Source organism: Culex quinquefasciatus, chromosome 3 (assembly GCF_015732765.1).
Source record: "Culex quinquefasciatus strain JHB chromosome 3, VPISU_Cqui_1.0_pri_paternal, whole genome shotgun sequence".
NCBI lineage: Eukaryota > Metazoa > Arthropoda > Insecta > Diptera > Culicidae > Culex > Culex quinquefasciatus.
Window position 1 is genome coordinate 100,775,822 of NC_051863.1, and position 19,125 is coordinate 100,794,946.

A 19,125-nucleotide genomic window follows, 5' to 3' on the forward strand; every position below is an offset into this window, starting at 1 on the left:
TTTTAGAATTTTAAATTTTAAATTTTGAATTTTAGAATTTTAGAATTTTAGAATTTTAGAATTTTTAGAATTTTAGAATTTTAGAATTTTAGAATTTTAGAATTTTAGATTTTAGAATTTTAGAATTTTAAATTTTAAATTTTAGAATTTTAGAATTTTAGAATTTTAGAATTTTAAATTTTAGAATTTTAGAATTTTAGAATTTTAGAATTTTAAATTTTAAATTTTAAATTTTAAATTTTAAATTTTAAATTTTAAATTTTAGAATTTTAGAATTTTAAATTTTAAATTTTAGAATTTTAAATTTTAAATTTTAGAATTTTAGAATTTTAGAATTTTAAATTTTAAATTTTAAATTTTAAATTTTAAATTTTAAATTTTAGAATTTTAGAATTTTAAATTTTAAATTTTAGAATTTTAGAATTTTAGAAAATTTTAAATTTTAGAATTTTAGAATTTTAGAATTTTAGAATTTTAAATTTTAAATTTTAAATTTTAAATTTTAAATTTTAAATTTTAAATTTTAGAATTTTAAATTTTAAATTTTAAATTTTAGAATTTTAGAATTTTAAATTTTAAATTTTAGAATTTTAGAATTTTAGAATTTTAAATTTTAAATTTTAGAATTTTAGAATTTTAAATTTTAAATTTTAGAATTTTAAATTTTAGAATTTTAGAATTTTAAATTTTAGAATTTTAGAATTTTAGAATTTTAGAATTTTAAATTTTAAATTTTAAATTTTAGAATTTTAGAATTTTAAATTTTAAATTTTAAATTTTAAATTTTAGAATTTTAAATTTTAAATTTTAAATTTTAGAATTTTAGAAATTTTAAATTTTAGAATTTTAGAATTTTAGAATTTTAAATTTTAAATTTTAGAATTTTAGAATTTTAAATTTTAGAATTTTAGAATTTTAGAATTTTAAATTTTAAATTTTAAATTTTAAATTTTAAATTTTAAATTTTAGAATTTTAAATTTTAAATTTTAGAATTTTAGAATTTTAGAATTTTAAATTTTAGAATTTTAAATTTTAGAATTTTAAATTTTAAATTTTAAATTTTAGAATTTTAGAATTTTAGAATTTTAAATTTTAAATTTTAGAATTTTAGAATTTTAGAATTTTAGAATTTTAAATTTTAGAATTTTAGAATTTTAAATTTTAGAATTTTAAATTTTAGAATTTTAGAATTTTAAATTTTAAATTTTAAATTTTAAATTTTAGAATTTTAGAATTTTAAATTTTAGAATTTTAAATTTTAGAATTTTAAATTTTAGAATTTTAGAATTTTAAATTTTAAATTTTAGAATTTTAAATTTTAAATTTTAGAATTTTAGAATTTTAGAATTTTAAATTTTAAATTTTAAATTTTAGAATTTTAGAATTTTAAATTTTAGAATTTTAAATTTTAGAATTTTAAATTTTAGAATTTTAGAATTTTAGAATTTTAAATTTTAGAATTTTAGAATTTTAGAATTTTAGAATTTTAGAATTTTAGAATTTTAGAATTTTAAATTTTAAAATTTTAAATTTTAAATTTTAAATTTTAGAATTTTAGAATTTTAGAATTTTAAATTTTAAATTTTAAATTTTAAATTTTAGAATTTTAGAATTTTAAATTTTAGAATTTTAGAATTTTAAATTTTAGAATTTTAAATTTTAGAATTTTAGAATTTTAGAATTTTAAATTTTAAATTTTAAATTTTAGAATTTTAAATTTTAAATTTTAGAATTTTAGAATTTTAGAATTTTAGAATTTTAGAATTTTAAATTTTAAATTTTAGAATTTTAAATTTTAGAATTTTAGAATTTTAAAATTTAGAATTTTAAATTTTAAATTTTAGAATTTTAAATTTTAGAATTTTAAATTTTAAATTTTAAATTTTAAATTTTAGAATTTTAGAATTTTAAATTTTAGAATTTTAGAATTTTAGAATTTTAGAATTTTAGAATTTTAGAATTTTAAATTTTAAATTTTAGAATTTTAGAATTTTAGAATTTTAGAATTTTAGAATTTTAGAATTTTAAATTTTAGAATTTTAAATTTTAGATTTTAAATTTTAAATTTTAAATTTTAAATTTTAGAATTTTAAATTTTAAATTTTAAATTTTAAATTTTAGAATTTTAAATTTTAGAATTTTAAATTTTAGAATTTTAGAATTTTAGAATTTTAGAATTTTAAATTTTAAATTTTAGAATTTTAAATTTTAGAATTTTAGAATTTTAGAATTTTAGAATTTTAAATTTTAGAATTTTAGAATTTTAAATTTTAAATTTTAAATTTTAAATTTTAAATTTTAAATTTTAGAATTTTAAATTTTAGAATTTTAAATTTTAGAATTTTAAATTTTAAATTTTAGAATTTTAAATTTTAGAATTTTAAATTTTAGAATTTTTAAATTTTAAATTTTAGAATTTTAGAATTTTAAATTTTAAATTTTAGAATTTTAGAATTTTAAATTTTAAATTTTAGAATTTTAAATTTTAAATTTTAAATTTTAAATTTTAAATTTTAGAATTTTAGAATTTTAAATTTTAAATTTTAGAATTTTAAATTTTAGAATTTTAGAATTTTAAATTTTAAATTTTAGAATTTTAAATTTTAAATTTTAGAATTTTAGAATTTTAAATTTTAAATTTTAGAATTTTAAATTTTAAATTTTAAATTTTAAAATTTTAAATTTTAGAATTTTAAATTTTAGAATTTTAAATTTTAGAATTTTAGAATTTTAGAATTTTAAATTTTAAATTTTAGAATTTTAGAATTTTAGAATTTTAGAATTTTAGAATTTTAAATTTTAGAATTTTAAATTTTAGAATTTTAGAATTTTAGAATTTTAGAATTTTAAATTTTAGAATTTTAAATTTTAGAATTTTAGAATTTTAAATTTTAAATTTTAAATTTTAAATTTTAAATTTTAAATTTTAGAATTTTAGAATTTTAAATTTTAAATTTTAAATTTTAAAATTTTAGAATTTTAGAATTTTAAATTTTAGAATTTTAGAATTTTAGAATTTTAAATTTTAGAATTTTAAATTTTAAATTTTAGAATTTTAGAATTTTAAATTTTAGAATTTTAAATTTTAAATTTTAAATTTTAAATTTTAGAATTTTAAATTTTAAATTTTAAATTTTAAATTTTAGAATTTTAGAATTTTAGAATTTTAAATTTTAAATTTTAGAATTTTAGAATTTTAAATTTTAAAATTTTAAATTTTAAATTTTAAATTTTAAATTTTAAATTTTAAATTTTAAATTTTAAATTTTAGAATTTTAAATTTTAAATTTTAGAATTTTAAATTTTAGAATTTTAGAATTTTAAATTTTAAATTTTAAATTTTAGAATTTTAGAATTTTAAATTTTAAATTTTAGAATTTTAAATTTTAGAATTTTAAATTTTAAATTTTAAATTTTAAATTTTAGAATTTTAAATTTTAAATTTTAGAATTTTAAATTTTAAATTTTAGAATTTTAAATTTTAAATTTTAGAATTTTAGAATTTTAAATTTTAAATTTTAGAATTTTAAATTTTAGAATTTTAAATTTTAAATTTTAGAATTTTAAATTTTAGAATTTTAGAATTTTAAATTTTAGAATTTTAAATTTTAAATTTTAAATTTTAGAATTAGAATTTTAGAATTTTAAATTTTAGATTAGAATTTTAAATTTTAAATTTTAGAATTTTAGAATTTTAGAATTTTAAATTTTAAATTTTAAATTTTAAATTTTAAATTTTAAATTTTAGAATTTTAGAATTTTAGATTTTAAATTTTAAATTTTAAATTTTAGAATTTTAAATTTTAAATTTTAAATTTTAAATTTTAAATTTTAAATTTTAAAATTTAAATTTTAAATTTTAGAATTTTAAATTTTAAATTTTAAATTTTAGAATTTTAGAATTTTAGAATTTTAGAATTTTAGAATTTTAAATTTTAAATTTTAGAATTTTAGAATTTTAGAATTTTAAATTTTAAATTTTAAATTTTAGAATTTTAGAATTTTAAATTTTAAATTTTAAATTTTAAATTTTAAATTTTAGAATTTTAGAATTTTAGAATTTTAGAATTTTAAATTTTAGAATTTTAGAATTTTAGAATTTTAAATTTTAAATTTTAGAATTTTAAATTTTAAATTTTAGAATTTTAGAATTTTAAATTTTAGAATTTTAGAATTTTAGAATTTTAAATTTTAAATTTTAGAATTTTAGAATTTTAGAATTTTAAATTTTAAATTTTAAATTTTAAATTTTAGAATTTTAGAATTTTAAATTTTAGAATTTTAAATTTTAAATTTTAGAATTTTAAATTTTAAAATTTTAGAATTTTAGAATTTTAAATTTTTAAATTTTAAATTTTAGAATTTTAGAATTTTAGAATTTTAAATTTTAGAATTTTAGAATTTTAAATTTTAGAATTTTAAATTTTAGAATTTTAAATTTTAGAATTTTAAATTTTAAATTTTAGAATTTTAAATTTTAGAATTTTAAATTTTAGAATTTTAAATTTTAAATTTTAGAATTTTAGAATTTTAGAATTTTAGAATTTTAAATTTTAGAATTTTAAATTTTAAATTTTAGAATTTTAGAATTTTAAATTTTAAATTTTAGAATTTTAGAATTTTAAGAATTTTAAATTTTAAATTTTAGAATTTTAAATTTTAAATTTTAAATTTTAAATTTTAGAATTTTAGAATTTTAAATTTTAAATTTTAAATTTTAGAATTTTAAATTTTAAATTTTAAATTTTAAATTTTAAATTTTAAATTTTAAATTTTAGAATTTTAAATTTTAAATTTTAAATTTTAGAATTTTAAATTTTAAATTTTAAATTTTAAATTTTAAATTTTAAATTTTAGAATTTTAAATTTTAGAATTTTAGATTTTAAATTTTAAATTTTAAATTTTAGAATTTTAGAATTTTAAATTTTAGAATTTTAGAATTTTAGAATTTTAGAATTTTAAATTTTAGAATTTTAAATTTTAAATTTTAAATTTTAGAATTTTAGAATTTTAAATTTTAGAATTTTAGAATTTTAAATTTTAGAATTTTAGATTTTAGAATTTTAAATTTTAGAATTTTAAATTTTAAATTTTAAATTTTAAATTTTAGAATTTTAGAATTTTAAATTTTAAATTTTAGAATTTTAGAATTTTAAATTTTAGAATTTTAAATTTTAGATTTTAAATTTTAAATTTTAGAATTTTAAATTTTAAATTTTAAATTTTAAATTTTAAATTTTAAATTTTAGAATTTTAGAATTTTAAATTTTAGAATTTTAAATTTTAGAATTTTAAATTTTAAATTTTAGAATTTTAAATTTTGAATTTTAGAATTTTAAAATTTTAGAATTTTTTTAGAATTTTAAATTTTAGAATTTTAAAATTTAGAATTTTAAATTTTAAATTTTAGAATTTTAAATTTTAAATTTTAAATTTTAGAATTTTAAATTTTAAATTTTAAATTTTAAATTTTAGATTTTAAATTTTAGAATTTTAAATTTTAGAATTTTAGAATTTTAGAATTTTAAATTTTAGAATTTTAAAATTTTAGAATTTTAGAATTTTAGAATTTTAAATTTTAGAATTTTAGAATTTTAGAATTTTAAATTTTAGAATTTTAAAATTTAGAATTTTAAATTTTAAATTTTAAATTTTAAATTTTAAATTTTAAATTTTAAATTTTAGAATTTTAGAATTTTAAATTTTAGAATTTTAAATTTTAAAATTTTAAATTTTAGAATTTTAGAATTTTAAATTTTAAATTTTAAATTTTAAATTTTAAATTTTAAATTTTAGAATTTTAGAATTTTAAATTTTGAATTTTAAGAATTTTAGAATTTTAAATTTTAGAATTTTAAATTTTAAATTTTAGAATTTTAAGAATTTTAAATTTTAAATTTTAGAATTTTAGAATTTTAGAATTTTAAATTTTAAATTTTAATTTTAGAATTTTAGAATTTTAAAATTTTAGAATTTTAAATTTTAAATTTTAGAATTTTAGAATTTTAGAATTTTAAATTTTAGATTTTAAATTTTAAATTTTAAATTTTAGAATTTTAGAATTTTAGAATTTTAGAATTTTAGAATTTTAGAATTTTAGAATTTTGAAATTTAAATTTTAAATTTTAAATTTTAGAATTTTAAATTTTAAATTTTAAATTTTAAATTTTAGAATTTTAGAATTTTAAAATTTTAGAATTTTAAATTTTAGAATTTTAAATTTTAGAATTTTAGAATTTTAAATTTTAGAATTTTAAATTTTAGAATTTTAGAATTTTAGAATTTTAGAATTTTAAATTTTAAATTTTAGAATTTTAAATTTTAGAATTTTAAATTTTAAATTTTAAATTTTAAATTTTAGAATTTTAGAATTTTAAATTTTAGAATTTTAAATTTTAATTTTAGAATTTTAAATTTTAGATTTTAAATTTTAAATTTTAAATTTAATTTTAGAATTTTAGAATTTTAGAATTTTAGAATTTTAAATTTTAGAATTTTAGAATTTTAGAATTTTAGAATTTTAGAATTTTAAATTTTAGAATTTTAGAATTTTAGAATTTTAGAATTTTAGAATTTTAAATTTTAAATTTTAAAATTTTAAAATTTTAAATTTTAGAATTTTAGAATTTTAAATTTTAAATTTTAGAATTTTAGAATTTTAGAATTTTAGAATTTTAAATTTTAGAATTTTAGAATTTTAGAATTTTAAATTTTAGAATTAAGTAAATTTTAAATTTTAAATTTTAAATTTTAGAATTTTAGAATTTTAGAATTTTAAATTTTAAATTTTAGAAATTTTGAATTTTAGAATTTTAGAATTTTGAATTTTAGAATTTTAGAATTTTAGAATTTTAGAATTTTAAATTTTAAATTTTAAATTTTAAATTTAGAAATTTTAAATTTTAAAATTTTGAATTTTAGAATTTTAGAATTTTAGAATTTTAAATTTTAGAATTTTAAAATTTTAAATTTTAAATTTTAGAATTTTAGAATTTTAAATTTTAAATTTTAGAATTTTAAATTTTAAATTTTAAATTTTAGAATTTTAAATTTTAAATTTTAAATTTTAAATTTTAGAATTTTAGAATTTTAAATTTTAGAATTTTAGAATTTTAAATTTTAAATTTTAGAATTTTAGAATTTTAGAATTTTAAATTTTAAATTTTAAATTTTAAATTTTAGAATTTTAAATTTTAGAATTTTAGAATTTTAAATTTTAGAATTTTAGAATTTTAAATTTTAGAATTTTAGAATTTTAAATTTTAGAATTTTAAATTTTAAATTTTAAATTTTAAATTTTAAATTTTAGAATTTTAGAATTTTAAATTTTAATTTTAAATTTTAAATTTTAGAATTTTAAATTTTAGAATTTTAGAATTTTAGAATTTTAGAATTTTAAAATTTTAAATTTTAAAAAATTTTAGAATTTTAAATTTTAGAATTTTAAGATTTTAAATTTTAGATTTTAGAATTTTAAATTTTTTAAATTTTAAATTTTAGAATTTTAAATTTTAGAATTTTAGAATTTTAGAATTTTTAGAATTTTAAATTTTAGAATTTTAAATTTTAGAATTTTGAATTTTAAATTTTAAATTTTAGAATTTTAGAATTTTAGAATTTTAAATTTTAAATTTTAAATTTTAGAATTTTAAATTTTAAATTTTAAATTTTAAATTTTAATTTTTAGAATTTTAGTTTTAATTTTAGAATTTTTAGAATTTGAATTTTAAATTTTAAATTTTAAATTTTAAATTTTAGAATTTTAGAATTTTAGATTTTAGAATTTTAAATTTTAAGAATTTTAAATTTTAAATTTTAAATTTTAAATTTTAAATTTTAAATTTTAGAATTTTAAATTTTAAATTTTAAAATTTTAGAATTTTAAATTTTAAATTTTAAATTTTAAATTTTAGATTTTAGAATTTTAGAATTTTAAATTTTAAATTTTAGAATTTTAAATTTTGAATTTTAGTTTAGAATTTTAGAATTTTAGAATTTTAAATTTTAAATTTTAAATTTTAGAATTTTAGAATTTTAGAATTTTAAATTTTAAATTTTAGAATTTTAGAATTTTAGAATTTTAGAATTTTAAATTTTAGAATTTTAAATTTTAGAATTTTAGAATTTTAGAATTTTAAATTTTAAATTTTAAATTTTAAATTTTAAATTTTTAGATTTTAGAATTTTAAATTTTAGAATTTTAAATTTTAAATTTTAGAATTTTAGAATTTTAAAATTTTAAGAATTTTAGAATTTTAGAATTTTAAATTTTAGAATTTTAAATTTTAAATTTTAAATTTTAGAATTTTAGAATTTTAGAATTTTAGAATTTTAAATTTTAGAATTTTAGAATTTTAAATTTTAGAATTTTAAATTTTAGAATTTTAAATTTTAAATTTTAAATTTTAAATTTTAGAATTTTAAATTTTAGAATTTTGAAATTTTAAATTTTAGAATTTTAGAATTTTAGAATTTTAGAATTTTAAATTTTAGAATTTTAGAATTTTAGAATTTTAGAATTTTAGAATTTTAAATTTTAAATTTTAGAATTTTAAATTTTAGAATTTTAGAATTTTAGAATTTTAGAATTTTAGAATTTTAAATTTTAAATTTTAAAATTTTAGAATTTTAGAATTTTAAATTTTAGAATTTTAGAATTTTAAATTTTAGAATTTTAGAATTTTAAATTTTAAATTTTAGAATTTTAAATTTTAGAATTTTTAAATTTTAGAATTTTAAATTTTAGAATTTTAAATTTTAGAATTTTAGAATTTTAAATTTTAGAATTTTAGAATTTTAGAATTTAGAATTTTAGAATTTTAGAATTTTAGAATTTTAGAATTTTAGAATTTTAAATTTTAGAATTTTAGAATTTTAGAATTTTAGAATTTTAGAATTTTAGAATTTTAGAATTTTAGAATTTTAGAATTTTAGAATTTTAGAATTTTAGAATTTTAGAATTTTAGAATTTTAGAATTTTAGAATTTTAGAATTTTAGAATTTTAGAATTTTAGAATTTTAGAATTTTAGAATTTTATAATTATTTTTTTTTTGAATTTTAGAAATTTAAAATTTAAGAATTGTAGTATTTTATGATTTTAGAATTTCTGAATTTAATTATTTATGGATTTCAGAATTTTACAATTTAATGTAATGATTTAAGAATTTTGAAATTTCTAGAACTTAGGAATTTAGAATTAAAAAAAAAAGAATTTAAGTATTTTAGAATTTTAGTATCTTTGAATTTTAAAATTTTAGAATTTTATAATTATAGAATTTAACCATTTAGGGTTTTAAGGATTTAAGAATATTGAAATTATAGAATTTAAGAATCTTATAATTAAGAATTTCCGATATTTAGGTTTAGAGAATTTTAGGAATTTGTGATTATAGAATATTAGAAATTAGAATAGAATTAGAATAGAATTAAAGAAATTTAGAAGTGTTTTGTGGTGGTAGAGTGTAACAAAGTGAGTGTGGGTTTTCAGCGCCTTCCGCACGACCGAAGAGCTTGACCGAGATCGCTTCCAGGATGCCGACGGAGGTCGAGTTCGGTAGATGCGCCTTATTGTCCAACAACCCAGACTGGTACGCGGATGATGTTGGCCGCCCGGCCCGTCTTCGTGGTTCAATTCTGGTGGAAGAGGTCGGTGTCGGAGCCTGTGGCGAATGAAGGTCGATTAGATCGATCGATTACGAATTTTGGGAGAATTTTTTCATTCAAATTTTACCTAGCTTCTCAGGGACGTATCTAAATCAGATTAGTAGCCAGCCTATTCGCTCGTTGATGATTTCCTCCCGCTGCACAACCACATCATCCTCGGTTTCCGGTGGTGGGTGAGTTTGATTACACAGAAAAAAAAATGATGGTAATATTCATCAGGAAATGGTGACAGATTTTGTGGCAAAATAAATGATAAATTTTACCCCAGAAAATGATGAATTTTCATCAGTTTTTGATGAATATTCATCAGGTTCACATTTTTACACATTTTTTATTTAATATTACACAAATAAAGAGGTAATATTCAACCTACCAAATTTTCAACATTCCAAAATTCAACTTTTTTTTTCTGTGTAGGAGGAGGAGGAGGAGGAGGAGGAGGAGGAGGAGGAGGAGGAGGAGGAGGAGGAGGAGGAGGAGGAGGAGGAGGAGGAGGAGGAGGAGGAGGGAGGAGGAGGAGGAGGAGGAGGAGGAGGAGGAGGAGGAGGAGGAGGAGGAGGAGGAGGAGGAGGAGGAGGAGGAGGAGGAGGAGGAGGAGGAGGAGGAGGAGGAGGAGGAGGAGGAGGAGGAGGAGGAGGAGGAGGAGGAGGAGGAGGAGGAGGAGGAGGAGGAGGAGGAGGAGGAGGAGGAGGAGGAGGAGGAGGAGGAGGAGGAGGAGGAGGAGGAGGAGGAGGAGGAGGAGGAGGAGGAGGAGGAGGAGGAGGAGGAGGAGGAGGAGGAGGAGGAGGAGGAGGAGGGAGGAGGAGGAGGAGGAGGAGGAGGAGGAGGAGGAGGAGGAGGAGGAGGAGGAGGAGGAGGAGGAGGCGCAGCTTCGTGGAACGTCTCGCCTCGTGATGAATTCGGCGGGTCAGCGTGGTTCTGTGTAAGCAGATCTGCGCGATCTGCCATCTGGAAGAGGTAGCGTCGCAAACTTACTACACTTTTTGGAAGCACGATTTGATGGCATTGGACGCTACTCGTGGTGCGAAGCCCGAATCCGATTCCGCTGTCCGTGTCCACTTTGGCTTAAGAGTAACCTACCTAGGGGCCGGGCTCCGCGAAACTCAACGCCGCTAGCTTCAGCACCGACATTTCCCTTCTTGTCCGATACACCGGCCAGCTGCGTTCGGTCGGTCGGTCCTTGCATGAGCCTTCCTTGCGGTCATCGCGATCGCCACGGGGCCCTCCGGAATCGCCGGAACAGCAGGCTTCAGTGTCGACGGAACAATCTCTGGAGGGCAGGGCAGGTACTTTCGCCACCGGTTCCAACGCGCACCAAGTTTTTGGCCAGCACTCGAAAAAAAAACAAACATAAACAAACTGTCGCACTCACAGTCGTCCGTGTGGAATTGGGTTGCGTTTGACAGTTGTTACGCTTGAAAAAACTTTGAGGAAATCGAGGGGCGTTTTCGAAAACAAAATGTTTCGAAAGTGATGAAAATGTTGTCGTTTTTGAAAACATTTGAAACAAAATCGAAAACAAACGATGTTCTCGATTTCAACACAATTTGGTTTCGGTATTGCGGACCGGATTTCTATCCGTGTGCTGATGACATTAGTCTGGTGACAACTTCCACACACAAGCTGGATCGCATGCGGGCTCTCTTCTCAGTGTTCGAGCGGGCCTCTGGAGCGAAACTGAACCTGAGTAAAACAACTTCAATTGACGTCGGTCTTGTCGGGGACAATAGACAACGAACTCCATGGCTACAAACAGTGGACACGATAAAAGTTCTCGGTATCATTTATGAGAACTCTCTTCGTGTAATGATACGTCGAAATTGGGATGAGCTTGTCGTGAAATTCTCTCGTTTGGTCTGGCTGCACGCGACGCGTTCATTGACTCTTCTCCAGAAAGTAGTCTTACTGAATACGTTCATTTCGGCCAAGATGTGGTACCTCTCGTCCGTTCTACCCCCTTACCAAGAGCACACCAGCAAGATCACTCAAACAATGGGCTCCTTCCTGTGGAGGGGAATACCCCTCCAAGAGTCCCCATACAGCAGCTGGATCGCGAGCAAGGAGGTCTAAAACTGCATCTACCAGATTTGAAGTGCAGGGCGCTGTTGATCAACCGGCATCTCAGAGAGATCGAATCCATTCCTTTTTATAAATCCTTTATTGTCCAAGCTAATCCTAACCCAGCAAATCTTCCTTCGCAATTTCCTTGCCTTAAATATATTTGTGTGCAATTTCCTCAACTCCCTCCAATGATCCAGCAAAACCCCTCTGCCGATCTTCTTCATCGCTTAGCTGTCGAACAACAAACTCCAGTCCCAAAAGTTGAACGAGAAAACCCGACTGTTAACTGGCAGCAGATCTGGCAGAACATCTCAATGCGGCAGCTATCATCACACCAGCGTAGCATGCTGTACTTACTTGTGAACGGCAAGATTGAGCATCGGAAGCTGATGCTAACTATGCGGAGAGCTGACGGTAAGAATTGCCTGCAGTGTGGAGCAGCAGTCGAAACATTGAAACACAAGTTTAGCGAATGTCGGCGGGTTGCTGACGCATGGCTGCTTGTACAGAACCGCATCACAACTATCCTGCGGGGGCGAGCTTCACCCTCCTTTGATGAATTCATGAGACCTTCGCTAGAAGGAATTGGAAAAAACAAGGAGGAAATGCATTTTGCAAATTTGCCAAGTTGCCGATTTGTGCTGCGCCTTCTTGAACAAGATAGAGCGCCCCCTCAGGTAGCCCCAGGGCGCCCAAAATGCCATTTCGGCAAATTAAAAAAAAGCCTAAGGGAGAGCTAACTCGCGTGGCGCTCCTCCTTACGAATGGGCAAAAAATGCTCGCAACAACTTCTAACACACGCTTCCGCTGAAACTAACAGCGCGCTTCAGAATCGTTCTGTACGCGGATTTTTATGTAACGACTCAGATTGCAAAACAAGAAAAACACGCGTGCGTAAGAGATAGAGTTAGTTTAGCAAGCCTGAATGTAGATTGGTGTTAAGTGGGGAGTTTACAGTCAACATTTTATTTATTTTTAAAATATTGTACAGATGCCTTAGATTTTGAATTTTTCAAAATTTAAGGAAACCTCCTCTTCTTACCAGCACTGGGGGTCGGTCACGTTTGACCTCTTCCCCTCTAAAATGTTGACAATTTACCTCAATACGGTCACTGTGTACTAGGGTGTTTCATCCAAACTCAAAAGTTCTCAGAATCAGGCAAACCGAGGTAGAGGGTACCCATATGGACTCTCATACCAAATATCAGCCCATTTGGTTGAGAATTGGCCTGTCCCCAGCGGTTTAAAGTTTCCATGTAAATTACTATGGGATTTTTGTGCTTTTCGTTCAATCGATCCTACAGGCCGGCTTTTATTTTCAATGGTTACTACGTAGTTGTGATGTGTTTTGAATGGTAAACTTGAAACAAATGTCAGAACGTCTCAATGGAAGCAGAAAGCTTTAGTTTGCGGTCCTGGAACCAGGCTGTCCTGGTGGGAAATCTGGAGAGAAATCTGCCCCTGCATCGCACTATGGGGTATTTCCATATAAGCGAGCGGCCAAAAATATTTTTTTTGCTTTTTTGTGACTTTTTTATGTTGTTTGTACTTAGTATAATGAAAACAAATTAATTTTGATATTTTTCAAAAAAAAAGTTTAATTTTTGATTTTTCATATATTTGAGGCCACATGCATTAAAGTGGTGAATTTTAATATTCTTGCTCTGTCTATTTGATGCACGGAATGGCGGTTTATGCTTTACGTTCAATCTCCCTCCTTCCTCTTGAGTTAAAATCCACCTCTTTGAAGACCCCCTCCCCTCCCCATCCAATTAAAATTTGATTTTTGCGGTGTTTTAGAATTTTAGACGGTTTATTTTATGGAACATTGTATGGATTCTCGTCCACGTTTTTTGTTGATCCACTTGCAAAATCCACGTTTTCCACGATAAATTCTTCTAAATCAAAATCACAAAGTAACCGATTGTCGTTAGATTACTCAAAATATGAACTTCTTCTAACAGAACAACATCGGTAGTTTTTCCTCTGTGGTTTTTCCTGAGTTGATCATGTGATGGTTCTGCAATGTTGTAATTCTTACAAATATACTCGAAAGCTGTTCTCACGTTTCAGAATAGTGCTTCGTTATATCGTACATTGACACTACGGTATTATTATCCATATTTTCAAAAGAACACAACAACGAACTGATATGAATATTCGACGAATCGTTTCTGTAAAATACTTAGAATAGGAATTTCTAATTTTATCAAACGTACCTAAGTACCAACAAAGTCATGAATATCAAATCAATTTCAAAACGTACATAGCAGGTACGTCATTTCTGCCTCCGCAGGTAAATAAGGCCGATGCAAATATTTTTCAAAGTTTTTGTCCCTCGGCTCTGGCCGGGGTCGAGGGGGGGGCAAAAAAATAAAAAATATAAATATTGAAATAACAAGCCATAGTTTCTACATTTGCATGGAAAAAGTGTTTTAAAATGCATTTTACACTAGTTCAGTTGTTTTGCAATCATTAGTTTTCAAAAAAAATTAAGATTTGACAAAAACAAAAATTCTAGCGAAAAAAAATGTTTTGCTATTATAAACATCGACAATTTTCGAAAATTCAAAGGATTTTTAAATCAACCCAAACATGCTAAAAATGATTCTAAACGCAGGGGAATGCATTCTTCAATGGTTACTACGTAGTTGTGATGTGTTTTGAATGGTAAACTTGAAACAAATGTCAGAACGTTGTCACTTCCTCATTTTTGAAGTACACATGAGACAAGAACAAAAGAAATATTAAGAAGTTGCGTTGGTATTGGTCTCCCGTCCCCAATCCCCAAAGAAGCAAACCATCTTAAGGTCCGTTTCCAATGGAACCCAGTAACAAATCAAGCCCTCCCAAACCAATAAAACATTCAAATTTCACAAACAAGAGAAAGACAGAAAGGGGAGATTTGCGTTTACTTACATCTATTGCGATGATCTTACAACTAGGTGACGTCCTTATGAACTAGTTGGCGGGCCTAATCTAGGTGTGGGGCGTGTGTGTGTGTGACGTGTATCCCACGGCGGCTGCGGCTTCTTCGATGAACTGCCCGGGCAAAATCCGCGACGGTGACCAGTGCCCAACACCGGTCATCCCCAGCGTTCCACGCCGTATTACCGTGGCAGGACGCCAACCACGACACGTTCCACAGCATCACGGCTCCAGCCGACATGGTGAAATTAGAGTTGAATATGGATAGAATAGAAGGCCTGCCGGCACAGGGTGGCGTTAGTTACAGTCACTACTTCGCTAGTTCTTCACTCCGGTCATTTCAGGCTTGCTTACCGATCTCCTGTGTCGATTCAATCTACTCGACAAGCTCCATTGTAGTTACACACAGGCAGTAGTTGTTCTCCCTGCACATGCGGTGCAAACCGCGTTCGATGTTGCGACTATCACTACACATGTTTAAGCATAATTAAATATCGGTCAACTTCCACCTAACTAGGGCAAGATCAAGATTACCTGCCCACTGTGGCCTCGTGGCTGTTAAACACAGTCCCGCAGATCAAGTATTGGCCTTCTTAGGCCAGCCACGCTCTATCAAGATAGAAAATTAAGTTATAACAAAAGATCCACTAGCGACCACGCGGTCAACCACGTACACCAGTCAGACTCCTAATTTGCACACTTCTCCGGACGAGTCTCGTGGGCCTCCAGAACGAAGAACCGGTCTGCTTGACTTTCAACTGGTAACTGATGTCGATGTTAGTGCGCCCCACGCCTATATCGGTTCGCAATCGGCTTCGGTAGCTCACTCTCTCCCGCGGGATTACACAGTCGCGTGATTGTAGAGATAACAGTTTCACGGTGGAGCACTGCGAGTATTAGTGTTGGCTACTAGTGTAGTTGTGCTAGAACCTCGATCGGCCTTCTGCTGTTGAGTTTTGTCCATTTGCACATGACACCCGTCTAATGTGCACTTGTTTCAACCCGGTATGTGAGAGTGTAGTCGCTTCAGTCGTGGCGCGCGAAAGGGGATTACGCGGATAAGACCACCCAACACTTGTCTATGGGTGATCTGACGACGATCGTGTATTGTGTGCGTGTTGTCGAGAGTAGTGGAGTATAAATTTATGATAAGACCAAGACAACTTCAATGTTTTATTAAATTTGGGATGTCTAGGGGAAACACCTATTTATTTTCACGGACATAAAATCATCTGCTTGTCTGAGTTATGAGTGGCAGGTTACAACGTCTCAATGGAAGCAGAAAGCTTTAGTTTGCGGTCCTGGAACCAGGCTGTCCTGGTGGGAAATCTGGAGGGAAATCTGCCCCTGCATCGCACTATGGGGTATTTCCATATAAGCGAGCGGCCAAAAATATTTTTTTTGCTTTTTTGTGACTTTTTTATGTTGTTTGTACTTAGTATAATGAAAACAAATTAATTTTGATATTTTTCAAAAAAAAAGTTTAATTTTTGATTTTTTCATATATTTGAGGCCACATGCATTAAAGTGGTGAATTTTAATATTCTTGCTCTGTCTATTTGATGCACGGAATGGCGGTTTATGCTTTACGTTCAATCTCCCTCCCCTTCCTCTTGAGTTAAAATCCACCCCTCTTTGAAGACCCCCTCCCCCTCCCCATCCAATTAAAATTTGATTTTTGCGGTGTTTTAGAATTTTAGACGGTTTATTTTATGGAACATTGTATGGATTCTCGTCCACGTTTTTTGTTGATCCACTTGCAAAATCCACGTTTTCCACGATAAATTCTTCTAAATCAAAATCACAATGTAACCGATTGTCGTTAGATTACTCAAAATATGAACTTCTTCTAACAGAACAACATCGGTAGTTTTTCCTCTGTGGTTTTTCCCTGAGTTGATCATGTGATGGTTCTGCAATGTTGTAATTCTTACAAATATACTCGAAAGCTGTTCTCACGTTTCAGAATAGTGCTTCGTTATATCGTACATTGACACTACGGTATTATTATCCATATTTTCAAAAGAACACAACAACGAACTGATATGAATATTCGACGAATCGTTTCTGTAAAATACTTAGAATAGGAATTTCTAATTTTATCAAACGTACCTAAGTACCAACAAAGTCATGAATATCAAATCAATTTCAAAACGTACATAGCAGGTACGTCATTTCTGCCTCCGCAGGTAAATAAGGCCGATGCAAATATTTTTCAAAGTTTTTGTCCCTCGGCTCTGGCCGGGGTCGAGGGGGGGGGGCAAAAAAAAAAAATATAAATATTGAAATAACAAGCCATAGTTTTTAAACTTCATCATCCCGGTACGAGAATTGAACTCACGACCCATGGATTGGAAACCCAACACGCCGCTAGTCGAAACCCATCCCCTACCGGTCAGTATTCCCAGTGAGCATATTTACTCCATCACCTTCCGCTTATTTATTTATTTATTTATTCAATTAAGTAACGTAAGACTTCATGTCTTTTAAAATGTTACAATGTTTCAAACTGAGTGAGGTGGTTTTTGTTTAAGCTTCTTGCTAATTTTGTGTTGCTCTCATTCCCCAACTAATTAGTCTAAACGATTGAGTTCTTCTAATAAACTCTGCTTAAAACTCACAATAGTGGTACACGATTTGGTAGCTACTGGTAATGAATTCCAGAAGACAATGCCTCTTGCAAACATTGACTGACTATAATAAGAAGAATTAAAATGAGGTAACAAGTAATTTAATGTGCGCGTTTGTCGAAAAGGTCTTAATTTAGATAACAAATAATTAGGTTTTTTAGTGAATATTATTTTCTGTAATGTACAACATGATCTGAATCGATAGAACTGGGCAAAAGGACAACCAATTAGTGATTTTTGCAAGTGGGTAACCCTGGAGTAACGAGACAAATTGTAGACATATCTGATGCATGCATTAAGTGCGATACGAAGTTTGTTGATAGCTGCGGCCGAAGCATTAGTATATACAAAATCTCCATAAATGAAATGAGGAAATATTAAGGACTTAAAAAGCCTTGTTTTCGTGGCAGAGTCAAAATGTCTAGTAACTAAGTTAAGGCGTTTTAGCACTCCAAAGATTTTACCACATTGACTGTTTATGTGGGCATCCCAATCTAAATCAGATGTAAAAATAACACCTAAATTGTTAACTCCAACAATTGCCCCGTCGAAAATACGCCAACAGGATCGGCACCAGCAGCAGAACGGACGCAAACGATGCCATCACGGGAGTAGACCTGATGAAGATGTCCTTGCTTCTTCAACTTGAGGGCTTCAGAGCGTACTTCACGGGCCTGGGGTGTCAAGTTTTCATTTAAGAAGATCCTGTTGTTACTTTCAAAGCCTACGTCTCGCAGTGTCAGGTTCCGACTTCGTAGGTAGCGGCCATACAGTTCGATCCTCTCGTTCCTGATAGCAAACTGGCACAAGATCGGCGGGGAAGTTCCAACGGTTATGGCTTGTTTGGACAGTCGTTTGAGGCTCACAATAGGCGTGTTTGCGGGGTTGTACGCAAGTTTGGCAGCAATCATTCGAAACAGCACCTGCAGATCTTCGTTCTGGCTGAATGGGACACCGTTGAGGATCAGGTCATGGGCACGTTCCAGGCGGTCCAGTTGATTTGACACAGCATACAGATCATTGCGGGTTTCGTCGAGCCGTTCGGAAACTTGTTTTACGCTGACACTGCAGTCAGTTTTTAGCTCCAACAACTTAGCTTCCACGCTGGTGATACGGATTTCCAGGTCCGACTTGCAGGAATCGATGCGTGAGTTGGTATCCTCGAACAACCCTTGAATTTTGGCCCACAGATCGCCAAGCGAAGAGACGTCATCACCCATTTCGTCGATTTCCCTTCGACTACGTTTGTTGATGTTATTCTTGAGAGCGAGAGTACTCAACTTGTTCAGACTGGAAGAGCGTGTCACAGGTCTGTTTATATTCATCTGTCAACAGCGTTCGCAGTTGAATAGAATTGGCGATCTTCACTTTGCACAATTCTGAAGGGCTCGCAAAGAAAACGTGGCCAATTGCAAATTGTTTTCGAGAAAAAATACACCAATTGGTGGTGCAGCTGCAGGCCTCCACGATCAGACGATCACAGCACTGGAGTTCTATCGCGACCGAACGTTTTGAGACAGTTTAAAATCAAACTTCAGGTAAAAAGTACCGATTTCGCCGCGACGATAGAGTTCTATCAACCGATTGTACACATACCCTTCAGGATTTGATTGACGCTTACAAGGCGAAACCCGTAACCTCACGGCCACGGAAGCTCGGCTAATAGTTTCTACATTTGCATGGAAAAAGTGTTTTAAAATGCATTTTACACTAGTTCAGTTGTTTTGCAATCATTAGTTTTCAAAAACCCGTAACCTCATGGCCACGGAAGCTCGGCTAATAGTTTCTACATTTGCATGGAAAAAGTGTTTTAAAATGCATTTTACACTAGTTCAGTTGT

At 25.6% G+C, this 19,125-nt stretch overlaps 1 long non-coding RNA gene across 1 annotated transcript; it reads right to left on the minus strand.

The window, feature by feature from the left end:
- Positions 1-14,631: 14,631 nt before the first annotated feature.
- LOC119769457 lies at positions 14,632-15,534 on the minus strand. The gene is made up of 4 exons (XR_005278368.1): positions 15,330-15,534; positions 15,190-15,264; positions 15,010-15,122; positions 14,632-14,933 (listed from the first exon to the last, which is right to left on the minus strand). It is a non-coding gene; the product is annotated as an uncharacterized LOC119769457 (long non-coding RNA).
- Between the last annotated feature and the right edge of the window lie 3,591 nt (positions 15,535-19,125).